Below are 27,500 nucleotides of genomic sequence, written 5' to 3'. Positions count from 1 at the left end.
TCCTACAGAACCTATCACTAAAATACCCGATAGGGCTAAGCGGAACGAAAAGGGTTTTCCATGAGATGGTAAATGAAAACGATTAGTCCCACACGAGGTTTGGGAATAAGTGATTGTCTGATAATGAGCAAGGAATATACGTCTTTCTGCTAAAGAGGATCTATTAAACTCATAATTCATTAGATCCTTGTTATCAATGCCAACTAGGTATCATAAGTAAATGGATCCCGGTTGTTCAATCCTTTGATAACCAAGGTCATTCTTTGCTAAAGAGAAATGATCACTATGAGTCAGACTCAATAGAATTGGATCCATTCCAAATAGCGAGAATTAGGATTCTTGATCCCTCTCAATCTCTCTTTCAATTCGAGGATCCAGAGAGGTGTTTTCATAGTCATCTCCGAATATTTGCCATCTCGGAATATTTTCGATTTCATTTTTCTATGATATGTCTTTCTATATGAAAATTGGTTATTTACGATGTACGATGATCCCTGTTAAGCATCCATGGCTGAATGGTTAAAGCGCCCAACTCATAATTGGTAAATTTGCGGGTTCAATTCCTGCTGGATGCACACGAACGGGAACATTCCATAAGTCTATTGGAACTGGCTCTCTATCCATGGAATCTCATCCATCATCCATACATAACGAATTGGTATGGTATATTCATACCATAACATAAGAACAATAAGAACTCGAATTCTTATCGATACTGGAACTCAGAGCATAGGAGGGAAAGTCGATTTATGGATGGAATCAAATACGCAGTATTTACAGAAAAAAGTCTTCGTTTATTGGGAAAGAATCAATATACTTTTAATGTCGAATCGGGATTCACTAAGACAGAAATAAAGCATTGGGTCGAACTCTTCTTTGGTGTTAAGGTGGTAGCTGTGAATAGCCATCGACTACCTGGAAAAGGTAGAAGAATAGGACCTATTCTGGGCCATACAATGCATTACAGACGTATGATCATTACCCTTCAACCGGGTTATTCTATTCCACTTCTAGATAGAGAAAAAAACTAAAGGAGAATACTTAATAATACGGCGAAACATTTATACAAAACACCTATCCCGAGCACACGCAAGGGAACCGTAGACAGGCAAGTGAAATCCAATCCACGAAATAATTTGATCCATGGACGGCACCGTTGTGGTAAAGGTCGTAATTCCAGAGGAATCATTACCGCAAGGCATAGAGGGGGAGGTCATAAGCGCCTATACCGTAAAATAGATTTTCGACGGAATCAAAAAGACATATCTGGTAGAATCGTAACCATAGAATACGACCCTAATCGAAATGCATACATTTGTCTCATACACTATGGGGATGGTGAGAAGAGATATATTTTACATCCCAGAGGGGCTATAATTGGAGATACTATTGTTTCTGGTACAAAAGTTCCTATATCAATGGGAAATGCCCTACCTTTGAGTGCGGTTTGAACTATTGATTTACGTAATTGGAAGTAACCAATTAGGTTTACGACGAAACCTAGAAATCGATCACTGATCCAATTTGACTACCTCTACGGGATAGACCTCAACAGAAAACTGTTGAGTAACGGCAGCAAGTGATTGAGTTCAGTAGTTCCTCATAGAAAATTATTGGCTCTAGAGATATGGTAATATGGAGAAGACAAAATTGTTTGAAGCACGCACAGAACCGGAAGCGCCCCTTGTTTCAAAGAGAGGAGGACGGGTTATTCACATTTAATTTGATGGTCAGAGGCAAATTGAAAGCTAAGCAGTGGTAATTAAGACCCCCGGGGGAAAATAGGGATGTCTCCTACGTTACCCATAATATGTGGAAGTATCGACGTAATTTCATAGAGTCATTCGATCTGAATGCTACATGAAGAACATAAGCCAGATGACGGAACGCAGAGACCTAGGATGTAGAAGATCATAACATGAGCGATTCGGCAGATTTGGATTCCTTTCCTATATATCCACTCATGTGGTACTTCATCATATGATTCATATAAGATCCATCTGTCTAGAGATCGTCATATACATCTAGAAAGCCGTATGCTTTGGAAGAAGCTTGTACAGTTTGGGAAGGGGTTTTTTGAGAGAAAAGAAGAATCTACTTCAACCGATATGCCCTTAGGCACGGCCATGCATAACATAGAAATCACACGTGGAAGGGGTGGGCAATTAGCTAGAGCAGCAGGTGCTGTAGCGAAACTCATTGCAAAAGAGGGTAAATCGGCCACTTTAAGATTACCATCTGGGGAGGTCCGTTTAGTATCCCAAAACTGCTTAGCAACAGTCGGACAAGTGGGTAATGTTGGGGTGAACCAAAAAAGTTTGGGTAGAGCCGGATCTAAGTGTTGGCTAGGTAAACGCCCCGTAGTAAGAGGGGTAGTTATGAACCCTGTGGACCACCCCCATGGGGGCGGTGAAGGGAAAGCTCCCATTGGTAGAAAAAAACCCACAACCCCTTGGGGTTATCCTGCGCTTGGAAGAAGAACTAGGAAAAGGAAAAAATATAGCGATAGTTTTATTCTTCGTCGCCGTAAGTAAATACGTAACTAGGAATATGGAAAATTGCATTTTTGGAATTTGCAATAATGCGATGGGCGAACGACGGGAATTGAACCCGCGCATGGTGGATTCACAATCCACTGCCTTGATCCACTTGGCTACATCCGCCCCTTATCCAGCTAAAGGATTTTTTTCTTTTTTCCATTGATCATTATTCTATTTATTCTGACCTCCGTACTTCGATCGAGATATTGGACATAGAATGCCACTCTTTAAAAAGGAAAAAAAGGAGTAATCAGCTGTGACACGAAAAAAAACGAATCCTTTTGTAGCTCATCATTTATTGGCAAAGATAGAAAAGGTCAATATGAAGGAGGAGAAAGAAACAATAGTAACGTGGTCCCGGGCATCTAGCATTCTACCCACAATGGTTGGCCATACAATCGCGATTCATAATGGAAAGGAACATATACCTATTTACATAACAAATCCTATGGTAGGTCGCAAATTGGGGGAATTCGTGCCTACTCGGCATTTCACGAGTTATGAAAATGCAAGAAAGGATACTAAATCTCGTCGTTAACTGAATTCTGAATAGAAAGATTAAGAAGAAAAAAAGATTCAAAATAAAGTAAAGGTAGGCGGGGAATAACCTTATTTATGACAAGTTTCAAACTAGTAAAGTATATCCCTAGGATAAAGAAGAAGAAAAGTGGGCTAAGGAAACTCGCAAGGAAAGTTCCAACCGATCGTCTACTTAAGTTCGAGAGAGTTTTCAAAGCACAAAAACGTATCCCTATGTCTGTTTTCAAAGCACAAAGAGTTCTTGACGAGATTCGCTGGCGTTACTACGAGGAAACTGTTATGATACTGAACCTCATGCCCTATCGAGCATCTTATCCCATCTTAAAGTTGGTTTATTCGGCAGCCGCAAATGCTACTCATTATAGGGATTTCGACAAAGCGAATTTATTTATTACTAAAGCCGAAGTCAGTAGGAGTACTATTATGAAGAAATTCAGACCTCGAGCTCGAGGACGTAGTTTCCCCATAAAAAAAAGCATGTGTCATATAACAATTGTACTAAATATAGTAAAGAAATCTAAATAACCTTTAGATCCATCTAAGATTTCGATTCCCAGTAAAAAAAATATAGAATAGAAAAATATGGGACAAAAAATAAATCCACTCGGTTTCAGACTTGGTACAACCCAAAAACACCATTCCTTTTGGTTCGCACAACCAAAAAATTATTCTGAAGGTCTACAGGAAGATAAAAAAATAAGGGATTGTATCAAGAACTATATACAAAAGAATAGGAAAAAGGGCTCGAATAGAAAAATAGAATCAGACTCAAGTTCCGAAGTAATTACACATAATAGAAAAATGGACTCAGGTTCAAGTTCCGAAGTAATTACACATATAGAAATCCAAAAAGAAATCGATACGATCCACGTCATAATCCATATTGGATTCCCAAATTTATTAAAGAAAAAAGGAGCAATCGAAGAATTAGAGAAAGATCTACAAAAGGAAATTAACTCTGTAAACCAGAGATTTAATATTTCTATCGAAAAAGTTAAAGAACCTTATAGACAGCCTAACATTCTTGCAGAATATATAGCTTTCCAATTAAAAAATAGAGTTTCATTCCGAAAGGCAATGAAAAAAGCCATTGAATTAACTAAAAAAGCAGATATAAGGGGAGTAAAAGTAAAAATTGCGGGTCGTCTCGGAGGAAAAGAAATTGCACGCGCCGAATCTATTAAAAAGGGTAGACTTCCCCTCCAAACAATTCGCGCTAAAATTGATTATTGCTGCTATCCAATTCGGACTATCTATGGAGTATTAGGTGTAAAAATTTGGATATTCGTAGACGAAGAATAAGTAATCTTGTCTTCGGATTCTGTCCATTGATAGAATAAAAAATGACAAGAGACTTTTTTCCTGAAATCCCTGCAAAAGAAGAAATTATACCTCTTTCTATAAGATTTAATGAAAATTGATAAATCATTTAATATAATTGCTATGCTTAGTGTGTGACTCGTTATTTTTTTCTTTTTTTTAAGAAAAAAACTTAGTAATTATAGAAAATTAACTAATAACCAACCTATTGCTTCGTATTGTCGAGATCCTAACTAAGAAACAGTCACTATATGAATAAATACCTCTATCATAACATAAATGAGTAGATGTGTCATATAGTTGTAGCAACTGCAATTTTTTCTCTAAAAAAGAAAAGGGATTCTAGGTTGTGAAGCAAAACTAAAGGGATGTGGATAAAGGGAGGGATGATAGAAAGAAGGAAGAGGAAATAAATAAGATATAGGATTCCACTATGTATGGTCTATGAATTACATCATAAAAGGCAATGTGATAAAGCATCAATATAATAAAAATAATAGAGAATTAAAAATTGTAACTTGAAACAAGAACTACAAATTTAAAGCAATAATAAAGAGCCGCCCGGGTTAATAAAACTGAGAAAATTAACTCGGAAAGAAATTTTTTGGAAGCTCCGTTGCGGGATTCAGACCTAACCATTCAAGGAGAAGCAGTGGGAACGACAGAACCTATGATTCCATAGGATTTTATTGAAAAGAATCCTAACACTTCATTGGGTGGGATGGCGGAACAAACCAAAAAAATTGTCTTATTTGGTAAGTTTATAAATTAACAAATAAGACAGGAAAGAGTAAATATTCGCCCGCGAAATTCTTATTGAATTAGAATACTTTACCGCGATTCAATAAGAGTAAAAATAAGGATTTTTTTAAGAAGGATTACATTATCTATAAATATAGAATTTAGATAAATATACACACACATCTGGATATATTCTAGATCTTCTTTTTTGACTATATATTATATTTTTCTGTTTTAACAAATTCAATATAAAAAAAACCGAACTTTTTCTATTATCTATTAATGTGTATCTATCCGTACCGTAATATTTTGGAATATTATGAATTAGAGAAATTTACATGCTTTCTGATTCCATTCGCGAGGAGCTGGATGAGAAGAAACTCTCATGTCCAGTTTTGCAGTAGAGATGGAACTAAGAAAGAGAACCATCGACTATAACCCCAAAAGAACCAGATTTCGCAAACAACATAGAGGAAGAATGAAAGGAAAATCCTGCCGAGGCAATCGTATTTGTTTTGGTAGATATGCTCTTCAAGCACTTGAACCCGCTTGGATCACGGCGAGACAGATAGAAGCAGGACGAAGAGCAATAACACGATATGCACGTCGTGGTGGAAAAATATGGGTACGTATATTTCCCGACAAACCGGTTACACTAAGACCCACGGAAACACGTATGGGCTCGGGAAAGGGGTCCCCCGAATATTGGGTATCCGTTGTTAAACCTGGTCGTATACTTTATGAAATGGGGGGAGTATCTGAAACTGTAGCTAGAGCAGCTATCTCCATAGCTGCCAGTAAAATGCCCTTACGAAGTCAATTTATTCGATTAGAGATATAGAACCCTAAAAGGGGTATGGAAGATAAAAAAAAATGCTCGGTTTTTCTTTCTGGAAAGACAATATTTCTTTCATCCTTTTGCATTGAAATAACAAATTGAAATCAAAATAATATGATTCAACCTCAGACCCTTTTAAATGTAGCAGATAATAGTGGAGCTCGAAAATTGATGTGTATTCGAGTCATAGGAGCTGCTGGTAATCAGCGATATGCTCGTATTGGTGATGTTATTGTTGCTGTAATCAAAGACGCATTGCCCCAAATGCCTCTAGAAAGATCCGAAGTAATTCGAGCTGTAATTGTACGTACATGTAAAGAGTTCAAATGCGAAGACGGTATAATAATCCGCTATGATGACAATGCTGCGGTTATAATTGATCAAAAAGGCAATCCAAAAGGAACTCGAGTTTTTGGCGCGATTGCCGAGGAATTGAGAGAATTGAATTTTACCAAAATAGTTTCATTAGCTCCTGAAGTATTATAAATACTAGTAGGCGAAATTGAGACCAAAGAATTAATTTAGTAGATTGTGTTTTACGTATATGTTTTAAAATCCAAAATGAAAAAAAAAAAAAGAAAACATGTTGATTATAGAAAAATTAGGAGGAACCTAGAATTAGAGTCTTATGGGCAAGGACACTATTGCTGATTTACTAACCTCTATAAGAAATGCGGACATGAATAAAAAAGGAACAGTTCGAGTAGTATCTACAAATATTACCGAAAACATTGTTAAAATACTTCTACGAGAGGGTTTTATTGAAAGTGTTCGGAAACATCAGGAACGTAACAGATATTTCTTGGTTTCAACTTTGCGACATCAAAAGAGAAAGACTATAAAAGGAATATATAGAACAAGAACCTTTTTAAAGCGTATCAGCCGACCCGGCTTACGAATTTATACCAACTATCAAGGAATTCCTAAAGTTTTGGGTGGAATGGGAATTGCTATTCTTTCTACTTCTCGAGGAATAATGACAGATCGAGAAGCTCGACTAAACAGAATTGGGGGAGAAGTCTTATGTTATATATGGTAATCGCCCCGCCTATAGTGCTCGAATTCTATCTCGCCCTTCCTATTTTTAAAATAAAAATAGAAAAATAGGAGAAAAAAAATATGACAGAAAAAAAAAATAGGAGAGAAAAAAAAAACCCGAGAGAAGCAAAAGTAACTTTCGAAGGTTTAGTTACGGAAGCCCTACCCAATGGAATGTTCCGCGTTCGGCTAGAGAATGACACCATCATCCTAGGCTATATTTCAGGAAAGATACGGTCTAGTTCTATACGAATACTGATGGGGGATAGGGTCAAAATTGAAGTAAGTCGTTATGATTCAAGCAAGGGACGTATAATTTATAGACTTCCCCATAAGGATTCGAAGCGTATCGAAGACTCGAAGGATAGCGAAGATTTGAAGGATAGCGAAGATTTGAAGGATACCAAAGATTCAAAGGATTAGGTTTTTCTTTTTTTTTCTAGGGTAATAAATTCTAAGTTCTAAAATTCAAGCGAAGAGACTTATTTTTTCCAAAAGATTAGATTCATAGTTTAAAAAAGGATACGGAAATATGAAAATAAGAGCTTCCGTTCGTAAAATTTGTACAAAATGTCGACTGATTCGTAGGCGTGGACGAATTAGAGTCATTTGCTCTAATCCGAAGCATAAACAAAGACAGGGGTAATCTTTCGAAAAAGAACTTTACTTTCTAAAAAGTAAAAAAAAGTACCCGCGGAAATGTTCCAATTCCAAATAAAATAATTTCATTTAAAATAATTAAAGTAAAGGGTTTATTTTACCCTGAAACGGATATCTTTGTATCTTTTTTTCTTTTTTTTATTTCTAACTCATATTTATGAGATAATAAAATATGGCAAAAGCTATACCAAAAATTGGTTCACGTAAGAAAGTGCGTATTGGTTTACGTAGGAATGCACGTTTTAGTTTACGGAAGAGTGCACGTAGAATAACAAAAGGGGTTATTCATGTTCAAGCTAGTTTCAACAATACCATTATAACTGTTACAGACCCACAAGGTCGGGTGGTTTTTTGGTCCTCGGCCGGTACTTGTGGATTCAAAAGCTCAAGAAAAGCATCACCCTATGCTGGTCAAAGAACAGCAGTAGATGCTATTCGTACAGTAGGTTTGCAACGAGCAGAAGTTATGGTAAAGGGCGCTGGTAGTGGAAGAGATGCCGCATTACGAGCCATTGCTAAAAGTGGTGTGCGATTAAGTTGTATACGCGATGTAACACCTATGCCGCATAATGGATGTCGACCGCCTAAAAAAAGACGTCTGTAAAAGAATTAACCCGCTTTCAACTTTCATTTCAAGAGAAATAAACGATTCAATGATAAAATAATAATACTAGTCTATTATGGTTCGAGAGGAGGTAGCAGGATCCACTCAAACACTACAGTGGAAGTGTGTTGAATCAAGAGTAGATAGTAAGCGCCTTTATTATGGTCGTTTCATTCTGTCCCCGCTTAGAAAAGGTCAAGCGGACACCGTCGGTATTGCCTTGCGAAGAGCTTTACTTGGAGAAATAGAAGGAACATGTATCACACGTGCAAAATTTGGGAGCGTGCCGCACGAGTATTCTACAATAGCAGGTATTGAAGAATCCGTACAAGAAATTTTACTAAATTTGAAAGAAATTGTATTGAGAAGTAATCTCTATGGAGTTAGAGACGCATCCATTTGCGTCAAAGGTCCTAGATACATAACTGCTCAAGATATCATCTTACCGCCTTCCGTAGAAATCGTTGATACGGCACAACCTATAGCTAACTTGACAGAGCCCATTGATTTCTGTATTGATTTACAGATCAAGAGAGATCGTGGATATCAGACAGAACTCAGAAAGAACTATCAAGATGGAAGTTATCCTATAGATGCTGTATCCATGCCTGTTCGAAATGTGAATTATAGTATTTTTTCTTGTGGGAATGGAAATGAAAAACACGAGATACTTTTTCTAGAAATATGGACTAATGGAAGTTTAACCCCTAAGGAAGCACTTTATGAGGCTTCTCGTAATTTGATTGATTTATTTCTTCCTTTTCTACACGCGGAGGAAGAGGGCGCTAGTTTCGAAGAAAATAAAAACAGGTTTACTCCACCCCTTTTTACTTTTCAAAAAAGATTAACTAATCTAAAGAAAAACAAAAAAGGAATTCCATTGAATTGTATTTTTATTGATCAATTAGAATTGACTTCTAGAACGTATAATTGTCTAAAAAGGGCCAATATACATACACTATTGGACCTTTTGAGTAAGACTGAAGAAGATCTTCTGAGAATTGACAGTTTTCGTATGGAAGATAGAAAACATATATGGGACACTCTAGAGAAGCATCTCCCAATTGATTTACTTAAGAATAAACTCTCGTTTTAAATCCATTGCAATTTTTTTTCTTCTTCTTTTTCGAGTTAGAATAAAAAGAAAACAATTTAGCATCTTTGGTACAATCTATATTTTCGCGAAATGGATCATAATAAAATGGATTTTAGGTATCTAGGGAAGATTCACTTGGAAGTAACTATTTCCTAGATACCTATGGTACTTCACGGTTGAATGAATCAAAAAATATCTAAAAAAGACCTAAAGTTAATGATTTATCAATGGGTAATGTTGCTCCAATACCTAACCAAAGAGCTACTACAGTACCGATTAAAAAAACGGTCGTAGCTACTGGGCGGCGAAATGGATTTTGGAATTTATTGACATTCTCTAGAAAAGGTACTGTCAATAAGCCTGTTGGCACAGAAACCATTAAAAGAACGCCCAATAACTTATTGGGTACCGTACGGAGTATTTGAAACACGGGAAAGAAGTACCACTCGGGTAATATTTCCAGAGGAGTTGCAAACGGATCTGCCGGTTCACCAATCATTGATGGCTCGAGAACCGCTAAACCTACATTACATGCAATAGTACCTAGAATTACTACTGGAAAAATATATAAAAGATCGTTGGGCCATGCGGGTTCCCCGTAATAATTATGTCCCATCCCTTTAGCTAATTTAGCTCTTAATACAGGATCATTTAAGTCTGGTTTCTTTGTTATTGGGATAGGTGAACTCTTTAGGATCCATCCCCCAAAGGAACCGGACATGAGAATTTATCATCATCCGGCTCGAGCAAGAGTGAAAGAAATAAGACCGCGGAAGATCCTTAATAGAATTAAGGTTTATAATGACTCAATGACTCTAGGCAAGAAAAGCTTTATCAGATTCTCTTTTCCGAAGTTGCACCTACAACTACTCATTGAAAATAATCCTATTCTTATGGGTAAATGCTCAATATCCAAGTGGGCTTACAAATTTGATCATGATCAATTGCTTTGTGGATTGTCTCATGTCTCTTGATTAGTTGGTATTTATCCCCTCAATATCGCAAGTTTCTTACCTCCAAACAAAATATTTACTTGTTACTAATAAAAAATCAAAAAGTTTAGCCTACATTCTTCCTTAGATCCCTTCTTTTACTCCGATAGTATTGCGGATCACAATCGATGCAAAGAAAATGAATGCATTTCCATACTATAATAAAAAGGTAAGTGTAATAAATAGAGAACTGGATCATGTCACATGACTTATTCCATTTCTACTCTATGGGATCTTACGGAGCCTGTTCATGGATGACATGGTTGCGGTATGATCATAGAAGATATTCTCCTCAAGTGAACCAGCCTATCCTTCCTAGGTAGGGGACTTACATGTTGATTGGATGCGGAGACACCTTTGGTTGTGAATTCTAATGTGGCAGATCCAATTCTTTATCTGCATGGCCAAATCAATAATTCAAGTCACACACTCCCATAATCCGCCTTTTTTCTTTCGTAAAATTAACTTCAACTATTTGTATTGTATAAAAATACTTTGGAGTTGAAGAGAAGTATCCAAATGACATGTGTTATTTTACAATAACCCATGCTTGTAGCAATGAAATACCAAAACCTACCCGATATGATATATGATAATTATAATTCTCTATGATATGCCTTCCCTATAAAGGACCCGAAATACCTTGCTTACGTATCATTGGAAAGTGCATTAACATAAATACGGCAGTAAGCAGAGGCAGTACAAAGGTATGTAAACTATAAAAACGAGTCAAAGTGGATTGGCCCACACTAGCACTTCCGCGTAATAACTCCACTAAAGGCGATCCTATTACCGGAATGGCGTCAGGTACACCTGTCACAATTTTGACTGCCCAATAGCCAATTTGATCCCAAGGCAAAGAATAACCAGTTACACCAAATGATGCAGTCAAAACAGCCAAAACCACACCTGTGACCCAAGTTAATTCGCGGGGTTTTTTAAATCCCCCTGTGAGATACACACGAAATACATGCAGGATCATCATTAAAACCATCATACTTGCTGACCATCGATGAACTGATCGGATTAACCAACCAAAGTTGGCCTCGGTCATTATGTATTGAACCGAGGAAAAAGCCTCTGTAACGGTTGGTCGGTAGTAAAAAGTCATAGCAAAACCGGTAGCGACTTGTACTAGAAAACAAGTAAGTGTAATTCCCCCTAAACAATAAAATATGTTGACATGGGGAGGAACATATTTACTAGTTATATCATCTGCAATTGCCTGAATCTCAAGACGTTCCTCAAACCAATCATATACTTTATTGAGATAGGTAACTAACCCGAGTCCCCCTCTAAGAGCCGTATATGAAAATTTCATCTCGTACGGCTCAAGCAGAAACACAAAAATTTTCAACGAATATTAGAAAAAAGGTTCAAAACTTCATCAGCCACTGAATTGGGTCGATTTGCCTTGAAGATATCAAATAAGAAAAATCCGGAATATCTTCTTTGTGATGATAATGCCAAAAAATCTCAAGTTGGCGCGTCTTTCTTTCTTCCTTTCCCTTATGTTGGTCATTAGAGGCTTCTTGACTTTTCTCTTCCCTATAAAGGATTTGTTTTTTTATGCGTAATATAGAAATTATCTTGTTGAGATCCTATGAATCAGTTCAATTAAAACCTTAGATTCATACTAGAGCCACGATGATTTAGTCTCAAGCTAAACAAAAGGCAAGGGTTCTTCGAATAAGAACCGCTTGATAATCATTTATTGAATCAGTGTAATGACTCGACAAAATCGAGAGAAAAAAAGTTGTCTTTTGGGCAAACAAAATTGGAAGGAAGAAAATTTCTTTTTTATTTTTATTTAAGAACTACTTGAATTTTTCAGTCTGGTTGCGAGGTCTTAATAGTGAGTATGAATCATAGTTCCATTTTTTTTTGATCCACTCTATCTATTTCGTGTTCCAGATACTAGAATAAATAATATCTGACGAATTAGAATCATCTTGATAGAGATAACAGGCCCTTTCTATGTATTATCAATAGGATCAATTCTAACAAGTCACACACTCATATTCCAGAGATACCGAAACAAAAAAATTCCGCGGTCGAACTACCATAATATCTAGAAATGTAGATCTTAAACTAGAAAGGCTTTTTTGGATGGAAAAACTCTGACTTCCTAGTTTTAGTTAGTAGAAACCTAATTGGTTAAAATTCCGTCCAGTAAAACGGAAGAATTATAAATTTCTAAAATGATAGATAGGAATATAGCGAATAAAGCCATTGCGATCCCCATAAAAGGAGTAGTCCCCCAACCCGGGGCGACTTTCCCATATTCCGAATTCAAGGGTTTCAGTAAACTACCTGCACCAGTTCGTTTTGGCCTAGGTTTAGAACTATCTTCAACGGTTTGTGTAGCCATAAATTCTATTTAATCATTGGTGTTGACTTTGTATACTATTCCGTTGTAGTTGTAAATACACGATCTTTTCGTAGATCCATTGTAATCTTGAAATTCTATAAAAATGGAAACAGCAACTTTAGTCGCCATCTCCATATCTGGTTTACTTGTAAGCTTTACTGGGTATGCCTTATATACCGCGTTTGGGCAACCCTCTCAACAATTAAGAGATCCATTCGAAGAACACGGAGACTAATTTAAGTAAGAAGTCTCCCAGATAGGGGGACTTCTTACTTAAATGAAATTATTTTATTCTTTTAGTTGGAGTTGGTGGAACCTTAGGTGGTTCTCGGAAGAAGATAGCGAAAAAAATTATCCCTAAAGTCGAAACTAAAAGGAACGTATAAACCAATGCTTCCATAGATTCGATCCTGGTTTATTTACAATTATAACTTCCACACCTATTCATTTGTCATTTGGGATAATTTCCCATATAAAGAAAGAAAAAGAGTCAAAGAAAGGATGGGAGATGTTTCCCATGTCAAATCAAAAAAGAGAGGTGAAAGATACTATAACAATGTGTATCAAACTGCCTGTTTCCTTGTAGTTGGATCTCCCACTTTTTGGAATGTTCCAAATTCCACTTGAGCATCCAAATCTGGATCAATACCAGCAAAAACATCTCGGAACAATGTTCTAGCGCCATGCCAAATGTGTCCGAAAAAGAAGAGCAAAGCAAAGGTAGCATGACCAAAAGTGAACCAACCCCTTGGACTGCTGCGAAAAACACCATCAGATTTCAAAGTAGCCCGGTCTAATTCAAAAATTTCCCCTAATTGAGAACGCCTCGCATATTTTTTTACAGTAGCAGGATCAGAATAACTTACTCCATTAAGTTCGCCACCATAGAACTCCACCGTTACACCTACTTGTTCAACACTATATTTGGATTCTGCTCTTCTAAAAGGAACGTCTGCTCTAACAATTCCCTCCTCATCTACCAAAACAACCGGAAATGTTTCAAAAAAAGTAGGCATACGGCGTACAAAAAGCTCACGTCCTTCTTTATCTCTAAAGACGGGATGTCCTAACCATCCAACAGCTATTCCATCCCCATTGTCCATTGAGCCTGCTCTGAATAATCCCCCTTTTGCCGGATTATTACCAATATAATCATAAAAGGCTAATTTTTCGGGAATTTTAGACCAAGCTTCTGATAAACTAAGATTTTCGGCTAAACCATTGCTAACTCTTCGATATATTTCTTGCTGAAAGTATCCCTGATCCCACTGATAACGAGTAGGCCCAAATAATTCGATTGGGGTCGTTGCTGACCCATACCACATAGTTCCAGCAACTACGAAAGCTGCAAAAAAAACAGCAGCGATACTACTGGAAAGTACAGTTTCAATATTGCCCATACGTAATCCTTTATATAGACGTTGAGGCGGACGGACACTAAGATGGAATAAGCCCGCTAATATACCCAATGTACCCGCAGCAATATGATGAGAAGCTATTCCCCCCGGAACAAAAGGATCAAAACCTTCTGCACCCCACGCTGGATTTACAGCTTGTACTTTTCCAGTTAGTCCATAAGGATCGGATACCCATATCCCAGGACCATACAAACCCGTTACATGAAATGCCCCAAAGCCAAAGCAAGCCACCCCTGCAAGAAATAAATGAATTCCAAAGATCTTGGGCAAATCCAAAGAGGGTTTTCCCGTCCGCTCATCAGAGAATATTTCTAGGTCCCAATATACCCAATGCCAGATCGCTGCCAAGAAACACAAGCCAGAAAACACAATATGCGTACCTGCCACACCTTCATAACTCCAAATACCCGGATTTGTTACAGTTCCTCCTGAAATACTCCAACCACCCCACGAATCCGTTATTCCTAAACGAGTCATGAAGGGAATTACGAACATACCTTGTCTCCACATTGGATCCAGAACAGGATCAGAGGGATCAAAAACTGCTAATTCGTATAAAGCCATTGAGCCAGCCCAACCAGAAACTAGAGCTGTGTGCATTATATGCACCGCAAGCAATCGACCCGGATCATTCAATACGACAGTATGAACACGATACCAAGGCAAACCCATGGAAATACCCCTTTAGCAAAGAAAAATAGACACGATGTCGCTTTATTTTATCGCATTGAAAAAGACTATCCATATCCTATGTACCTAACCCTTCTAGGGGATTCTGTGTCAGAAAGCGCGAATATTTATTTCATTCCATTAAAAATAAGAAGCCAATTCTGTTCATAAGAAGAAAGAGAAGCAGATCTATTCTATACTCGATAAGTGCCAATATGCAATGGGTAACTTGGCCAATTTGGAAAAAACGAAGAATAGATCGCTACCCCTCTTTGTTTAGCATTCAAATCACCCATTCCCTTTTCTTTATTCAATCTGTCTTACATTCCTTATATGTATAACCTTTCAATCTACGTATTAATAGAATCTATAATATTCATATAGAATAAGAATAAAAATTAAGACAATAAACTGCGGATTCTTTCTTTCTGTTCCATTCTTACGTTTCCATATTAAAGTGTGGTTTTCTTACTTAAATTTAATAATATTAATCTAATATGCCCATTGGTGTTCCAAAAGTACCTTACCGGATTCCTGGAGATGAAGAAGCGACTTGGGTTGACTTATACAATGTTATGTATCGAGAAAGGACACTTTTTTTAGGTCAAGAGATTCGTTGCGAGATCACGAATCATATTACAGGTCTCATGGTATATCTGAGTATAGAAGATGGAATTAGTGATATTTTTTTGTTTATAAACTCCCCAGGCGGGTGGCTAATCTCAGGAATGGCTATTTTTGATACGATGCAAACGGTGACACCAGATATATATACAATATGCCTCGGAATAGCCGCCTCCATGGCGTCCTTCATTCTGCTTGGAGGAGAACCCACCAAGCGTATAGCATTCCCTCACGCGAGGATTATGCTTCACCAACCTGCTAGTGCTTATTATCGGGCAAGGACACCAGAATTTTTACTAGAAGTAGAAGAGTTACACAAAGTTCGCGAAATGATCACAAGGGTTTATGCAGTAAGAACAGGCAAGCCTTTTTGGGTTGTATCCGAAGACATGGAAAGGGATGTTTTTATGTCAGCAGACGAAGCCAAAGCTTATGGACTTGTCGATATTGTAGGGGATGAAATGATTGACAAGCACTGCGATACTGATCCAGTGTGGTTTCCAGAAATGTTTAAGGATTGGTAGTGTCCGGATTTCTTGTAAAGTTATTTCACAGCTAAATTCGTGTTTTCCTCGATTTAATAGAAAATAGAAAGACTTCATGATGAGCAATCATCAGGTTAAGATGGATCTAAACCAATCCATTTTTTTCTATATACATACAACATGCCGACGGTTAAACAACTTATTAGAAACGCAAGACAGCCAATACGAAATGCTCGAAAAACGGCCGCGCTTAAAGGATGCCCTCAGCGTCGAGGAACATGTGCTAGGGTGTATGTGCGACTCGTTCAGATCATGACTTCAAACAAATATAAAAAAAATTGAAGTATCCATGATTAGTACCAATGAATAGGATATAGCTTCTCTATCCTAGATTTCTATGGTATATGGAATTTATGGTTTCCTTTGGTGCAAATCCAATTATCTAAATTGGAAATAAGAAGCAATTCTCCCATTGGTAGCAAATGGTTATCCATTAAGCGGAGGAAATAGTAATAAAAAGAAAAAGGCTTATGCTCCTTTATCTTAAAAGAACGGACTAACAGGGTCAGCTACTTAGCCAACTTTCATAATTAAATACCGTCACTGTATGGATAACTCTTATTGTGAAAAGAGCTATTTACTCTATAATGGATAGGTAGAGCCAAAGAATGTGGACTATACAAGTTCGCAATACCTTTTGATGAAAGAAAGGGCTCCGGTGTATAGAGAGGGCCTCACCGTTTAAAAGGGAACCATAGAAACGATGGAACCCACTATTTTTTTTAGTATTATTAGAATGAATTTGTTATTTCGTATAGAAATAACTGAACGGAGTGGAATAAAAAATCGTGGTTGGGAAGGTTACTATAGCAAAAGCCATTGGAATTAATATTTTATATATCGGAATAATTAGTTTTGTTATTAATGAGAAAAAGGGTGGCTAAAAGAAGAGAAATCATTAGTTATTCATTAAGGTTAATTTGATTCAATGACCAGAGTTCCGCGAGGATATATAGCCCGGAGACGACGAACAAAAATGCGTTCATTTGCCTCAAACTTTAGAGGGGCTCATTTAAGACTTAATCGAATGATTACCCAACAGGTAAAAAGAGCTTTTGTTTCCTCTCATCGAGATAGAGGTAGGCAAAAGAGGGATTTTCGTCGTTTGTGGATCACTCGGATAAACGCAGCAACGCGGGTATATAAAGTATTCGATAGTTATAGTAAATTAATACACAACCTGTACAAGAAGAAATTGATTCTTAATCGTAAAATGCTTGCACAAGTAGCTGTATCAAATCCAAATAATCTTTACACGATTTCCAATAAAATAAAGATCATCAATTAAAGGTATAAATAAAGTAATATACTGGAATAATAAAAGATGAATTCCCGGAGAGGGAACTCCGGGAAGATACAATAAATTAAGATTAAGTGGTAGGAATCAACGAGCTGGATTACTTTCTTTATAATATATATAGGTCTGGCCCTTTCGAATTCGAATAAAACATCAACAATCGGAACTTAAGTTCCGGTTGTTGTTTCTTAAATTTTGGTTGTTGTTTCTTAAGTTTCGATTGGAATTGTACTTTTGCGTTAATTGAGGAATATGTCTATTTTTTCTGGGTCTAGAACCTGTAATTATTGAAATTGACTGGGCTTGAAATTGCTTTTCGTTCTCATAGTTACGAAACGGTAAGAAAGATAAAATACGAGCCTGTTTTATAGCAAGAGTAATTAATCGTTGTTGTTTCAAGGTTAATCTATTTATTCGTCTCGATAATATTTTTCCTTGTTCACTAATAAATCTATTAATTAAACTCATGTTTCTATAATCAATTCGATCTCCCGGGCCAATCCGGGGACGCCTACGAAAAGGTTGTTTAGATTTACGAAAAGGTTGCTTGAATTTACGAAAAGTTTGCTTGGATTTACGAAAGGGTTGCTTGGATTTATTAAAAGTTTGCTTGGATTTACTAAAGGGTTGCTTAGATTTAAGAAAAGGTTGTTTAGATGTATACATGATTTATTCCTTATTTAAAATTTGAAAATTTGAAAATTCACTTCTTTATTTTATTAATTTAGGATCCAGAAGAAGTAGTTTTTCTTTGATCCATATCTTATTTGATTCATATTATAGTATATGAATACCCTCTATACATATGAAATAATATCTACCGGAAATCAGATGAGTTGATTTGTATTTTGTATTCTATACTATGTTTTCTTTATATATTAAATATGAAGTTCTTACTCTTTCTGTTGTTTGGAAAGATCAAACACACGATGTTCCTATTTCTTTATTTCGTGATGAGTCGTATGCTTGCGACAATAACGACAAAATTTTTTGAATTCTAATTGTCCGGGTGTATTGTGGCGATTCTTTTGAGTACTATATCTAGAAATCCCCGTCGATTCCTCATTGGCACCTTTTCGAACACAACTGATGCATTCCAAAATAACTCTGATTCTAACATCTTTTCCCTTGGCCATGAACCTCCTTTTCTTTTTGGATTGACTTAACTTAATTCTTCTACTTATTCTTTTATTCTTCTATTTTGAATCCGAAGAAGAAGAATAAAATTCATTAGAATAATTTTTTTTTATTCTTTAATTAAGTAATAAAAAATAGAGAAATAATTAAAGAATACAATCCTTGTCGAATTAGCAAAGATTTTGGTTCGAAATCCTTTCATTTAATTAGCCAGCCCCGCCTTTTCTATGCTCTGATTTCTGAGGCCTTATTTAGCTTGGGTACCCCTTTAAATTGAATTTCTATTTTCAAAAATGGGGTTTACCAAATTTTTAATGACTCTGAGGTTCAACCCAATCCATCTTTTCTTTCTTTTTCCTTCCGATACTAAAAAAAGATTGAAAAGGATCAAATTTTGTCATATCACGAAGAAATCTATCCCTCCCATAGCAATAACTAGAATTAAAAAAAAGGGAATGACAAAGCATCTGGGAATAAACGATTAATTTCTATCAATAAACCTGCTAAAGCACCAAACCATAGAGTACTTAGCACGGGTGCTACAGAGAGATATGTTTTTATATCCCGCATTGAAAATCCTCCTTCCTTGTTGGAATACATATATGATCATAAACTCTTGCCCAAGATTGTTATGCTATATATAAAATGAACCATATCGACGAAATTTTCCTATCCCTAAAAAAGAAAAAGATGACCCCTTCTTCCTATATATTACCAAGGAAAAGTAATCCTTCTTTTATAGGCGAAATTATATTGGATTTTATATGTATATAATTCCTTAATTATATGAGACCAAAAAGAAGAAATGACACGAGGGTTCTATATATAGATAGAGAAAGAAAGAAGAAGAAAATTATGATGTGGAAAAGAAGACAGGAATTGTGTACAATGGCATTGTACAACAATTTAATTTGGAAAAGGGATGTAGCGCAGCTTGGTAGCGCGTTTGTTTTGGGTACAAAATGTCACAGGTTCAAATCCTGTCATCCCTACCTATTACTTCTTTCTTCTTTATAGGCAGTAGCGACGAGATCAATTAAAGTAAAGTGGGTATAACTTGAATTTGTGGAGACTATACGTACGTGAGATACATTAGGAATAGAAAAAGATTTTCTTTTTGAATGAATGAAAGCGCTCTTAGTTCAGTTCGGTAGAACGCGGGTCTCCAAAACCCGATGTCGTAGGTTCAAATCCTACAGAGCGTGATTCCATCTATTTTATGTCGAAGCAGAGTAAAATAACTTAACAAAATTGAATTGTAACTCCAATTTCAATTTGACCTCCTCTCTGGTCTGGAGGAGGTCAATCAAAAAAAAAAAATGACTCAATCAAAGATCCAACTGATCCCCACGCCTGTATTGCAAATACGCAGTCACGAATAATCCCGCTAAAGTAATAGGAATTAGGCCTAAGACGATTCCAAATAGAAAAACTTCAATCATTTCGATTTGTTCGAGGGGATAAAAAAAGAGGTACGATCTATCCCTAAATAGTACTCTAAATTATCCACGAATCTCAATGACCAAGAAAAGAATTCCTAATTAGTCTGGAAAAGAGTCGTAGAATGCCAGGAATCCCAAAGAAAGATTTTTCTTTTCTGAATTATAATTATTCAGTCAATTCAAATAAGGCGTATCTTGTTCAAGCCAATAAATAGAGCTGGGGTTATAGTTAAAGCAGCCAGTAGAAAACCAAAATAACTAGTTAAAGTAAGCATGAAAGAGTTAAATTCCATTTATTTTTTTTTACTACACTACATATGTTGGTAAAGCATTTACCTAAGTTATGGAAAATTCATAATTCATCAGTTATTTTAGATAATACTAAAAAACAAGATAGAGTAAGATACAGAAGTGTAAAAGAAAGTGGATTCATCAGATGATACATGAGTCCCTAATTCCGAATCAAGAGATTTGTTGTGGAATTTGTCAATTGAGTAAAGTAATAATATTAAGAACTAGATCATCTAACCCCATTGAATGAAAAAAAGAAATTCAATTTTCAGGGAAATTTTTGAATAAGAGATAAATAAACAATTGAATTTGAAAAAAAAAACTTCTTTCTATTTTGGATAATTTCTTTTTCAATAGGACCCTCTTTTTGGAGTGAACGATCGAATATTCCCCTATTCCTTCTTATTTTAACTGATTGTATTCCATATGGAATAAGAGGAGAACAAAAGCATTCCACGACCTGCCAAGGGGCTGTTAAAAAAAAAAAAAAAAGAAAGCTCTTCCTTGAATTTACTTTATTTTTATTCCTTTTTCGAACTCCAACCAAAGTAGATTCGAAGACGAGTCACTTCAATTATCCTTTTAAGTTCTATTCTATCTTCTGTCTTTCCCTATTTCATCTCGTAAAGTTCCGCGCTCGCAGTTTGGTCAAGAAAGTTAGACCTAATCCAACAAACAATACAAGGATGAATTACGAATTATGAAAGGATAGATTTCACATATACTTGTCCTTGTATTGTGTCAGTATGAGAATATCCTTCCTAAATTATTTATCCAAACCTATTGATCATTAACTTAGATTTTCCCAAGATTTTGGCTGCTATTCCGAATTACTCTATTATTCCGAAGCCAATGAAAAGTAAGTAGAACCTACAAAAATGGGGTTTTCTATTGATGCCTTGAATAACATATAGCTTACCTATAGACAAAAAAAAAATAAAAAAGTAATTATGTTTCGGAACCAGGCAAAACCAGATTGCTGTGCCATAGGAAGGATAGCTATACTAATTCGGTATACTCAAAATACACCTTTGGTACAAAATTGACAATCTCACAAGGATGAAATATCAGTAATTTTCTATTTACTGGTCGATCCCATCTTTTACGGAATCAATTCCTTTTTTGAATGTACAAAAATTTTGGGAGTTCAGCATGTCTGGAAGCACGGGAGAACGTTCTTTTGCTGATATTATTACCAGTATTCGATACTGGGTTATTCATAGCATTACTATACCTTCCCTATTCATTGCGGGTTGGTTATTTGTCAGTACGGGTTTAGCTTATGACGTGTTTGGAAGTCCTAGGCCAAACGAGTATTTCACGGAAAGCCGACAAGGAATTCCGTTAATAACCGACCGTTTTGATTCTTTAGAACAACTCGATGAATTTAGTAGATCCTTTTAGGAGGCCCTCAATGACCATAGATCGAACCTATCCTATTTTTACAGTGCGATGGCTGGCTATTCACGGACTAGCTGTACCTACTGTTTTTTTCTTGGGATCAATATCAGCAATGCAGTTCATCCAACGATAAAACAAATTCCAACTATAGAACTATGACACAATCAAACCCGAATGAACAAAATGTTGAATTGAATCGTACCAGTCTATACTGGGGTTTATTACTCATTTTTGTACTTGCTGTTTTATTTTCCAATTACTTCTTCAATTGAGAGAAAGAAAGAGACTAATAAGAATTCTCTTATCCCATTTGGAAGGATACCATCCTTATAACTACCCATGACTGTTTTTGTCTCTAGCATGACCAATTGATAAAATGTGGAGGAAAGTAGGGGAAATGGCCGATACTACTGGAAGAATTCCTCTTTGGCTGATAGGTACTGTAGCTGGTATTGCTGTGATTGGTTTAGTAGGTGTTTTCTTTTATGGTTCATATTCTGGATTGGGTTCATCTCTATAGTAATCGGAGGGACCAGATTGTAAACATGAAAAAGTAGGAGCTTAGCGGGTCCTTACCCCCCTTTATCTGATTAGAGCGGAAAGGACCCGCGGAATTTTTATTTTACTCTTATAACGCGAATTGAATCTATTCGATTCACTCTTATGAAGCAACAAGAAAAAGAGATCACTCGAGGATCCAATATCTTATTCCACGAAGGAAGTATCCTGAAAATCCTTGATTTAGTTTCGAGTAATAAACTAATAAAACCTTAATCAAAACTATTCAACTAGCCTAAAAATAAAAAAACCTTCAATGGAAGAGTTTACTTTTTTTTTGCAAAATTTCTGTAAATTTGAAGTTGAACTTAATTAAACAAGCCAAGCAATTTGCTCACAATCACAAGAAATTTTTCCCCCGCCATATTTTCTTCCCCTCTGTTTGTCCACTACCTCGGCTAAACCTAAGCAAAAGAAAAAGAGGTCCAAGAGACAGACCCGAATAAAGAAGAAATAGTAATCTTTGACGAATTAGGAAGAAAAAGGATTCTTATTTTGATACAAGAAGAATCGGCACAAGAAAAAGGCTTTTTCTTGTGCCGAATAGACGATTAAGAAGACCTGCAATCCCTCCGAAAAAGAAGAAATTTTAATTTGATTGTTCTCGCCTTTGCCTTGGATTCTCTTCTTTTGCATGGGATATAAATAAGGAATTCCAGACATCTCATAAACAAAAAGCAGTCTAAACAAAAAAAGGATTTCCAAAATAGATCATAGATAATTCTAGCAATTGCCAATAAATCGAGGCTTTTTACCAACTTGATGGTAAGAAATCCCGGGACCTAGAAATTCATTTCGTACAATTGAACCTTTTCAAACTGTTTCTTTTTGAGAACCAAAAAAACTTGTGCCAAAATAACGGATGCGAAGAAGAACAAAAGGCCTTGGACACGTAATGGATCCTGAAGCACGATTTCTGCGTCCCCCTGACCAAAACCTCCCACATTAGGATTGCTTGTTAATGGTTGATCAAGCTTGATGGATTCCCCCTCTGAAACAAGAAGTTCTGGTCCGGGAGGTATAATATCAATCACTTGGCGTCCATCTGATGCATCAACTATGGATATTTCATACCCCCCCTTTTCTTTACGTAGTATTTTTCTTACTATACCTGTTGACGTAGCATTATAGACTGTATTGTTACTCTTGCTACCATCAGGATAGATCTGTCCTCTTCCTCGGTTTCCCCCTACATATATGGGATATTTTAAGAAATGAGCATCTTTCTTCGTAGCAGGATCAGGGGAAAGAATGGGAAAGACAATTTCACTATATTTCTTACCGGGAACAGGGCCTATCACAAGAATGTTTTTTTTATCGGGACGATAACTCTGAAAAGCAAGATTTCCTATCTTTTCTTTTAACTCAGGGGAAATACGATCGGGCGGCGCTAATTCGAATCCCTCGGGCAAAATAAGAACAGCACCTACATTCAACCCTCCCTTTTTTCCATTAGCAAGAACTTGTTTCAATTGCATATCATAAGGAATTCGAAGAACTGCTTCAAATACAGTATCGGGAAGCACAGCTTGGGGAACTTCAATATCGACGGGCTTGCTAGCTAAATGGCAATTGGCACATACAATTCGTCCAGTTGCTTCTCGTGGGTTTTCATAACCCTGCTGCGCAAAAATGGGATATGCATTTGAAATAGATGTCCGAGTTATTACGTATATCATGATCGATACAGAAATCGATCGAGTTATCTGTTCCTTTACCCAAGAAAAAGTATTTCTATTTTCCATGTCCAATCGCAGATCCCAGAATTTCTACAATAAATTAGATAGGTAGCTAAGCTAATCTAGTTCCCTATACACGAATCTGTTGTCATTCTACTGCAACAGTTGTACTGCAATGATGAATACCTTAAAGTAGGTATAAATAGAAAGAATTTTGCTAAAATGGAAAAGGGCTTTCTTTCTAAAAAAAGATGCTTGCTAATTTGATTAATATTAATATCGGGAGATCAAATGAATTTATGCTTCACTAATTGAATGATAAATGACTACAAGCGAAGGAGATAGACGATTTAAACAAAAAAAGACCCAAAATTTCAAACATGTATCTAGAATTACTGGAAAACTACAAACAAAAATAGTGAAAATAAGCTCGTTAGGAGCCCATCCAAAATCGTTGTAGACCCAACGAATTACTAGTTCCCAACCACGGGTGGAGTGAAATCCAACAAAAAAATCAGTAACTAAAAGAATAAAAAAAGCTTTTATTGAGTCATTTAAATTATAGAAGAATTCCTGAACCCAAGAATTCAAAATGACAAGTTCCTCTTTACCCAGAAAAAAAGAACCACTTAGAATAGCCAAACAGATTATATTTGTCGAGAAATGCAAAATGGTATGGAGATGATCCTCATTATTTATTTTGACCCATTGTATTATTTCCTTGTGTATTCCTGTAGGAGGTTTTTGTACATGTGTCTTTAGTTTCCCTTTTATCATCTCGTCCAAGAGAGAAAGTTCTTCTAATTCTATGAATCTTTCTAGAATCCTTTTCTCTTGAATATCAGTTAAGAGAGTTTCGGATTGCCTGGTATTCCACCAATTCTTAATCCAAAGTTCCAGACATTTGTTAAATGAGGAAGAGACCCCCCAAGGCAAAAGTACGATAAATACAAGATATAGTAAAGAAGGCAATGCTTTCTTTTTTTTCATTTTTGATCTGTAAATGGAGTTGTTAATGAATATGCTTCATTCGCTGACTCTATTCCATTCCCTGACTCTATATGATGATATTTCTATTTCATGATATTTCTATTTCTTTGAAGCAAAAACTCTATAGGTTTGATACCCTGTATCTATTCTTCTTTTTTGTATATTAGTTATTAGTGGAATTTCAGTGCATTGGGTTCTTTCTTAGATCTAGATGGAATGAAATAGTGAAATAGAATAAAAAAAAAGCCCTTTCGGATGAAAAAGGAAGAATAGTATGCGATATATCTAACTTGGATAAAAAAAAATTAAAAGCAAATTTCTCTTATCCTCGTTTGTTCCTTCCTTTAGATAAATACTTAAAAATCCCCTTACAATAACAAATCCAATTTAGAAGGGACTTCCTCCCTGTGTTGAGAAAACTTTTCTTCTTCCAATTCTTCTTTTCTTCATTCAACTCAGTTCAAAAAAGATACCTCAAAATACTTCAATTGGTACGCGCAAGAAATAGGCCAATTCGGCAGCTTTTTGTTCAATTTCTCGTGGAGTAAAAAATTTATCATCAGTACGAGTCAAGGGAATGATCCCCTGGCCCCGGATTTCCATATAAAGAATACGACGAGGATAAAGACCCTCTTTAACCTGAATTCTAATTGATTGGATATCCCGCATAAGGAATCGAAGGAAGACGCGACGTTTTATTCCAGGGAATCCCCAACGAAAAATGCACACTATTCCCTCTTTTCTATCGAATCGGTCATAACCACTACCTACATTCCACAAAATAGTACACCACAAGTAGGAGCTAATGAATAGGCCTGCGATTCCGTAGAAAGACATCACGACCCCCTGCGGAAAAAAAAAGAATTTCTTGAGATGGAAGTATAGATATAATATTCTTACCAAGATAACTGGAAATCCCAACCGATAAGAATCCTAGTGAACCTAGAAAAAGAATACAGGCCCAGAAAAAATTACCCCTTTTTCGAGAACCTTTTAGAAGTTCTACCCATATGTGTTCTGATCGCCAATTCATATTAGATATACTAAATCCAGCAGCGGTCGATTGAAATTGAGAGAATAAGCTAAATAATTTTGACTTTACTTTTTTTGATTCTGAAATCGCCTTCAGCAACTAGTACTCCTGTGAAATAATAGGTTAGATACATTGACTTTCTATTCAAAAAATATTCGTTGATTCAATTAAAATAAATAAAATAAAACTCGCTATACCTGGCTCTGCATATTCATGCATTTATGCTCGTAGCCTATATCCGCATCCATAACCGTTTTTCATTTGTGTGTAGAAAGTGTGTGTAGAAAAAGCCACATACCCTACCATATTATATTACTTACACTAAAAAATACTAGACAATCTTATTTTTTTGCACATAAAGAAATAAAGAAGTCATTGCAATTGCCGGAAATACTAAGCCTACTAAAGGCACGAAAATAGAAGGTAAGTTTAAATCCGTCATGGAATAGGTGTCTCAATTCAAATTTACTATTTCTATCTAGTCGAAAAATATCTTAAGATTCTTATGATATAATTAAGTATATCTATTATAAGGAATATTGACTATTGTATTGTATTTTTTATTTTTAGTTTGAAAAATATTCTGTAAAAAAAATGAAAGGATAATAAGAAAATTCCAAAAAAGGAGAACTAATTAAAAAGATTTTATTTTGATTTTCCCATCCTCATGGCCTTTCTATCTTTCTAATCTAATTTGAAATTGGATTCAAAAGAAAGCGGTTAGAATTTACTTCCTGCATACATACTTCTCTAGAAGCGCATACAATAATGCGTGGTAAAGGCGGAAAAATAGTATATTCAATCAAAATCAAAGGGCAAATTATCTTACCTACTATAGATCCCCTACTACCTCTTAGACTTTAAAAGGCGATATACCACCCAAAGAAAGGGTATGAAAATGCCGGGTGGAGTTAGCTTTTCGACGAAGACCTGTCCCGTGCAGCGAAGCCCTGTTAGTAAGACCCCCCGCAATAATGGATTATAGAAGAATATTATTCCAAATACTCCTCTGGACGCATATAGTAGCATTGCGATTCCGAATCTTTTTTATTTATGAATATGAACAGAAAAAATTCATTGTATCGTTGGGTCGGAGCGGAGGTTTGGTCCAGAAAAATTAGAAACAAAACGTCTACTCTACCGCATTGAAGTCTATAGCGCTGTATTTCCACGAAAGTATAATTCTTACCATCAGGATACGATCCTTTCTTTTGAACTAAACGTCTCTACGATGGGTCCAGGTTCTATGTCCAATCCCAAATCAAGGATTTCTCGCTCTTGATCGGAGTCATAAACTAAAAAAAAACTACCTTTTTATCCTTTTTCTCAAGGTTATAGAAAACTTCCTTATCTAGTTCTAGCATTTTGAAAAAAAAAAAATGCTTCTTTTTTTACACACAGTTCGAGTCACTTGTTGACTCACGATTACGCCTGTTAAAAGTTTCAAACGTCCTCTTTTTTGAAATTGAAAGAGAGTCCTATAAAAAGGTCTAACTTCCAAACTATGTCTTTTTTCATTCATTCTCCTTTAGTTTTTTTCTCTATCTAGAAGTGGAATAGAATAACCCGGTTGAAGGGTAATGATCATACGTCTGTAATGCATTGTATGGCCCAGAATAGGTCCTATTCTTCTACCTTTTCCAGGTAGTCGATGGCTATTCACAGCTACCACCTTA

The 27,500-nt window shown here is 36.1% G+C and overlaps 2 non-coding genes across 2 annotated transcripts; both read left to right on the top strand.

Moving 5' to 3' along the window:
• The first annotated feature begins 19,348 nt into the window (after positions 1 to 19,348).
• On the top strand, positions 19,349 to 19,422 carry TRNAP-UGG (transfer RNA proline (anticodon UGG)). The gene has a single exon. It is a non-coding gene; the product is annotated as a tRNA-Pro (tRNA).
• Positions 19,423 to 19,561: 139 nt separating this feature from the next.
• TRNAW-CCA (transfer RNA tryptophan (anticodon CCA)) lies at positions 19,562 to 19,635 on the top strand. Its single transcript has one exon. It is a non-coding gene; the product is annotated as a tRNA-Trp (tRNA).
• The last annotated feature ends 7,865 nt before the right edge of the window (positions 19,636 to 27,500 follow it).

This window comes from Triticum urartu, unplaced genomic scaffold (genome assembly GCF_056163025.1).
Source record: "Triticum urartu cultivar PI428250 unplaced genomic scaffold, HENAU_Tu73 scaffold2, whole genome shotgun sequence".
NCBI classification, from domain to species: Eukaryota; Viridiplantae; Streptophyta; class Magnoliopsida; order Poales; family Poaceae; genus Triticum; species Triticum urartu.
This window is presented reverse-complemented; position numbering and strand designations above follow the sequence as displayed.